The sequence below is a fragment of the Orycteropus afer genome, unplaced genomic scaffold (assembly GCF_000298275.1).
Source record: "Orycteropus afer afer isolate SDZICR_OR568_19922 unplaced genomic scaffold, OryAfe1.0 scaffold00120, whole genome shotgun sequence".
NCBI classification, from domain to species: domain Eukaryota; kingdom Metazoa; phylum Chordata; class Mammalia; order Tubulidentata; family Orycteropodidae; genus Orycteropus; species Orycteropus afer.
In genome coordinates, this window is record NW_006921707.1 from 8,564,107 (window position 1) to 8,570,790 (window position 6,684).

The following is a 6,684-nucleotide window of genomic DNA, read 5'->3' on the forward strand; positions in this document are numbered from 1 at the left end:
TTAGATCCTTTCCTAACCTCTCGAGCTGAGATATTGAATGAAGAATCCATACTTAGTGGGCCTAAATCAATAAACTCAGACTGATCCAATCTTACATTCATTGCACCATTATCCCACACCCTCAGTATCCATTCCCATACATATTCTCCAGGTTTCTTTCTGTACATGTTAGCAAAATCAAGTAGGTTTTTTTGGGTATAGTGTACCACCTCCTCAGTCACACTTTCTATTTCACCTTTTGGGGCTCACTTGGACTTAACTTTAGTTATTGGTCTAGCAGCAACAATGGGTGGTTGAGTTCAGTCCTGAGAGCATTCAAGAATGTTTTCCATGGCCTCTGCTTCAGGCAATGACCCAGCAGGACCAGTTTGGCTAGTCCCATCAAACTGAGGGGGAGGGGATAATGGTTTTACAGTAATCTGTTCAGATGGGAGGGACTCAACAGAATTTACAGGCTCCATATCCTGATCTTCCTGATTATCTCTCCATATGTCCCCATTCCAGGTTTCAGGATCCCATTTTTTTTCCAATCAATGCCCTCACTTTAATAGCAGACACCATTCTGGATTGGCCCCTTGGAGAAAGGATTGAAGTTGTTAAGGACTTCATATTGGTTCTACAATCAACACCAATGGCAGCAGCAATCAAGACATCAGACATCAGATGATGTATTGCATCCGGCAAATCTGGTGCAAAAGACTTCTTTCAAGCGAAGAAGAGCAAAGATGTCTCCTTGAAAACTAAGGTACACCTAACCAAGCCATGGTATTTTCAATTGTCTCTTATACATGTGAGAGCTGAACAGTCAGTAAGACTGAAGAATTGATGCTTTTGAGCTGTGGTGTTGGAGAAGAATGTTAAGAGTACCATGGACTACTAAAAGAACTAACAAATCTGTCATGGAATAAGTGCAGCCAGAATGCTCCTTGGAAGCAAGAATGGCCAGACTTCGTCTCACCTACTTTGGTCATGTTGTTAGGAGGAACCATTCCTTGGAGAAGGATATCATGCTTGGTAAAGTAGAGGGTCAATGATGAAGGGAAAGGCCCTCAATGAGATGGATTGACATAGTGGCTGCAACAATGGTCTCAGGTATAGCAAGGATCACGAGGCTGGCAAAGGACTGGGCCATGATTCATTCTGCTGTGCATATGGTTGCTGTGAGTCAGAGATGACTCAACGACACTTAACAACAACATCACCTGTTGCCACAGATGTAGTCAATCTGATTCCTGTGTACTCCGGCTGGCGAAGTTCACATGTATAGCTGCCGTTTGTGTTGTTGAAAAAAGGTATCTGTGATAAATAAGTTGTTGGTCTTGTAAAATTCTATCATGCAATCTCCAGTGTTATTTCTGTCACCAAAGCCTTATTTTCCAACTACTGTGATTCTTCGTTTTCGACTTTTGAATTGCAATTACCAGTGTTAATGAACATATCTTGACAGAATGTTCAGTCAATTTCAGACTGCAGAAATTGGTAAACATCTTCAATTTCCTCATCTTTGGCTTTGGTGGTTGGTGCATAAATTTGAACATAGTAGTATTAACTGGTCTTCCTTGTAGGCATATGGTTTTATACTACCACTGACAGCATTGTACTTCAGGATAGATCTTAATATATTCTTCGTGATGATGAATGCCATGCCATTCTTCTTTAATTTGTCATTCCCAGCATAGTAGATCATATGATCATCTGATTTAAAATGGCCCAAACCAGTCCATTTCAGCTCACTAATGCCTAGGATATCGATCTTTACACATTCCATTTCATTTTTGACAGCTTCCAATTTTCCTAGGTTCATACTTGGTACATTTTGTGTTCCTTGCATACCTGGTATCAATCCCATTGGGTCATGATGTATTATTATTATTATTATTTTGATATGTTGTTGGATTCTGCTGGGTAGGATTTTGTTGAAGATTTTTGCATCTATATTCATGAAGGATATTGGTCTGTAGTTTTCCTTCTATGTGCTGTCTTTTCCTGGTTTTGCTATTAGTGTTATACTTGCTTCATAGAATGAAGTATTTGGGAGTATTCCATCTTTTTCTATGTTCCAGAACAGTTTGAGTAGTATAATATTAACTCTTCCCTGAATGTTTGCCAGTGGACACATCTGGGCTAGGACTTTTTCTTATGAGAAGTTTTTTTATGACCTGATCAATTTCTTGTTTCGGTATGGGTCTGTTCAAGTATTCTATTTCTGACTGGGTTAGTTAGGTAGGTCTTGTGTTTCTAGAAACTTTTCCATCTCTTCTAGGTTCTTGAATCTGTTGCAGTACAGTTCTTCATAATATTCTGCCAATATCTTTTTTGTTTCAGTTGGTTCTATTGTAATGTCACCCTTTTCATTTATTATTCTTGTTATTTGCATCCTTTCTTTTCCTTTGTTAGATTTGCCAGTAGTTTAGCAATTTTGTTAATCTTTTCAAAGAGCCAGCTTCTTCTTTTGTTCATTTTCTCAATTGTATTTTGTTTTCTGCTCTGATTTTTATTATTTCCTCACTTCTGGATACTGTAGGTTTCTTTTGTTGCTCTTTTTCTAGTTGTTGAAGTTGAGTTAGAGTGTTGATTTTGTTTCTTTTCCTCTTTTTGATGTATGCATTTATTGCTATAAATTGATCTCTGAGTACTGTTGCCAGTGTGTGAGCTGATTGTGGAACATCAACTGCTCATGTGCACATTCAAAAGTACCAATTCTTCTTCAGTCTTCCTTATTCATTGTCTAGCTCTCACATGCATATGAGGCGATTGAAAATATCATGGCTTGTGTCAGGCACACCTTGATCCTCAAGGAGGCATCTTTGCTCTTCGGCATTTGAAAGAGGTCCTTTGCAGCTGACTTGCCCAGTGTTATACGTTGTCTGATGTCTTAACAGCTGCTTCCACTGATGTCGATTGTAGAACCAAGCAATGTGAAGTCTTTGACAATTTCAAACTTTTCTCCATTTATTGTGATGCTGCTTATAGGTCCAGTTGTAAGAATTTTTGTTTTGTTTATATTGGGATGTAATCCATCCTGCAGACTGTATTCTTCAATCTTCATCAGTAAGTGCTTCAAGTCATCCTCACTTTCAGCAAGCAAAGTTGTGTCACAGGTTGTTAATGATTTTTCCTCCAATCTTGATGCCACGTTCTTCTTCATATAGTCCAGATTCTCAGATTGTCTGCTCATCATATAGATTGAATAAGTATGGTTAAAGGACACAATGCTGACACGTTCCGTTCTTGATTTTAAACCATGCAGTGTCCCCTTGTTCTGCTAGAACAACAGCTTCCTGGTCTGTGTACAGGTTCCTCATGAGTACAAATAAGTGTTCTGGAATTCCCATTCTTCTCAATGTTATCCACAATTGGTTATGATCCACACAATCAAATGCTTTTGCACAGTCAATAAAACGCAAGTCAACATCTTCCTAGTATTCTTTGCTTTGAGCCAAGATCCACCTGACATCAGCAATGATATCCCTTGTTTTGCATCCTCTTCTGAATCCAGCCTGCACCTCTGGAAGTTCTTCAGTAAGATTTTTACTTGCATGTGATATTAATGATATTGTTTGATAATTTTCACATTCTGTGGGATCACCTTTCTTTGGAATGGGTACAAATACAGATTTCTTCCAGTCATTTGGCCACGTAGCTATCTTCCAAATCTCTTGGCATAACTGAATGAGTGCCTCCAATGGGGTATCCATTTGTTGAAACATCTCAACAGGTATTCCATCAATTCCCGGAACCTTGTTCTTCACCAATTCCTTCAGTGCAGCTTTGACTTCCTCCTTCAACACCATTGGTTCTTGATCATATGCCACCTCCTGAAATGGATGAACATTGATCAGTTCTTTTTGGTACAGTGACTGTGTATTCCTTCCATCTTCTTTTGATGCTTCCTGCACCATTAAATATTTTACCCTTAGAATCTTTCAATATTGCAACTCAAGGCTTAAATTTTTTCCTCAGTTCTTTCAGCTTGAGAAATGCCAAGTGTGTTCTTACCTTTTGGTTTTCTAACTCCAGGTCTTTGCACATTTCATTATAGTAATTGGCTTTGTCTGCTCAAGCTGTTCTTTGAAATCTTCTGTTCAACTCTTATATCTTGTCATTTCTTCTATTTTCTTTGACTACTCTCTGTTCAAGGGCAAGTTTCAGAGTCTCTTCTGACATCCATTTTGGTCTTTTCTTCTTTTTTCATGTTTTTAATGACTTTTTTGCTTTCTTCATTGATGATATTCTTGATGTCACCCCACAATTCTTCTGGTTTTTGTTCACTCAGGTGTACAATGCATCAAATCTACTCTTTAGATGGTCTCTAAATTTAGGAAGGATATATTCAAGATCATATTTTCTCTCTTGTGGACTTGTTTTAATTGTCTTCAACTTCAAGTTGAACTTGCATATGAGCAGTTGATTGTCTGTTCCACAATCAGCTCCTGGCCTTGTTTTGGTTGAAGATATTGAGCTTTTCCATTGCCTCGTGCCACAGATGTAGTCAATCTGATTCCTGTGTATTACATCTGGTGAAGTCCACATGTATAGCCACCATTTGTGTTGTTGAAAAGAAGTATTTGCAATGAATAAGTCATTGGTCTTGCAAAATTCTTTCATGCTATCTCCAGCGTTTGTCACCAAGGCCAAATTTTTCATAGGTTTTGGTAAGAAGTATCTTCATTGTCAATTGTTTCTAGGAATTTTTTTTATTTCACACTTTATTTCTTCCATTATCTAGTAGTTATTGAGCAGTGTATTATTCAGTTTCCACTTATTTTTTTTCTTTGATCTTCCTATTGATTTCTAACTTTATAGCATTGTGGTCTGAGAAGATATTTTGTAGTATTTCAATATTTTTTAATTTATTGAGGCTTGTTTTGTGTCCTAACATATGGTCTATTCTGGAGAATAATCTATGTGCACTGGAGAAGAATGTGTATTGTGCTTCTGTTGGGTGCAGTGCTATGTGTATGTCTATGAGGTCAAGTTGTTTGATTGTGTTGTTGAGTTCTTCTGTCTCTTTGTTGAGTTTTTTTTCTAGTTGATCTGTCCTTCCTTGAAAGTTGTATTATCAAAGTCTCCTACTACTATTGAAGTAGCCAGCCACAGGAATCCAGGTAAGGAGAGGGAAATCAGGCATGCCCAAAGCAGCAGGGCAAGAGAGCAGGAGAAAAGGGATAAAAAAGCCAGGAACCCGGACAGAGGAGCAGTCAGCCACAGGGATCCAGGTGAGGAGAGGAACTCAGCCACTCTCAAAGCAGCAATGAGGGAGAGCAGGAAAAAGGGGATTAAAAGCCTGGAACACTGACAGAGGAGCAGTCAGCCGCAGGGATCCAGCTGCGGAGAGAGAAATCAGACATGCCCAAAGCAGCAGTGAAGGAGAGTAGGACAAAGGGGATTAAAAGCCAGGAACTCGGATAGAGAACCAGTCAGCCGCAGGGATCCAGGTGAGAAGATGGAACTCAGGAACACCCAAAGCAGCAGGGTGGGAGAGCTGGAGAAAAGGGATAAAAAAAGCCAGCAACCTGGACAGAGGAGCAGTCAGCCAGAGGGATCTAGGTGAGGAAAGGAACTCAGGCACGGCCAAAGCAGCAGTGTGGGAGAGCAGGAGAAAGGGGATTAAAAGCCAGGAACCATGACAGAGAAGTAGTCAGCCGCAGGGATCCAGGTGAGGAGAGGGAAATCAGGCATGTCCAAAGCAGCAAGGCAGGAGAGTGGGAGAAAGGGGATAAAAAAGCCAGGAACTCGGACAGAGGAGCAGTCAGCCACGGGGATGAGAATGGGGAGAGGAACTCAGGTATGCCCAAAGCAACAGTGCGGGAGAGCAGAAAAAAGGGAATTAAAAGGCCTAGGAATCTAGACAGAGGAGGAGTCAGCCCCAGGGACCCAGGTAAGGGTGGTACGAGAGGTCTCCAACAGGGAGGCAAACTTGTCTGTCAGTTTGTCCTACCGTAGTGACGTGTTGATGTGAGTTTTTAAGCTGAGCCACTGGTGTTTCTAACCCAGCGGGATGCACATGGTGCACAGATATCATCCCAGCTTACACAATGAGACAGACTAGGAAGAAGGAAGAGACCATCCACTTCTCAAATAATTGGCTAGGGAAAACTTTATGAATAGCAAAGAAACACTGTTTGGTACATTACCATGAAACTTCATGAATAGTCTGGTTGGGAAAGAGCTGCAACATCTGAGTAAACCCAGCCTTATTCCTGTGGATAAGGTAAAGCTTTCAAGAATACCATTTGCTGATGTGGCACCACTCAAATTGAAGAGAAAGAGCTGTAGACACCCATTAGTCATCGGAACTTGGAATGTATGAAGTATGAATATAGGAAAATTGGAAGCTGTCAAAAATGAAATGGAATGCATAAAGATTGATATCCTCGGCATTAGTGAGCTGAACTGGACTGGTTTTGGCTATTTTGAATCAGAGTACCATATGATCTACTATGCTGGAAATGACAGTTTGAAGAGGAATGGTGTGGCATTCATCATCACAAAGGATGTTTCAAGATCAATCCTGAAGTACAATGCTGTCAGTGATAGGATAATATCCATACACCTACAAGGAAGACCTGTTAATACAACTATTATTCAAATTTATGCCCCAACCACCAAAGCCAAAGATGAGGAAATTGAAGAATTTTATCAACTTCTGCAGTCTGAAATTGACCGAACATGCAATCAGGA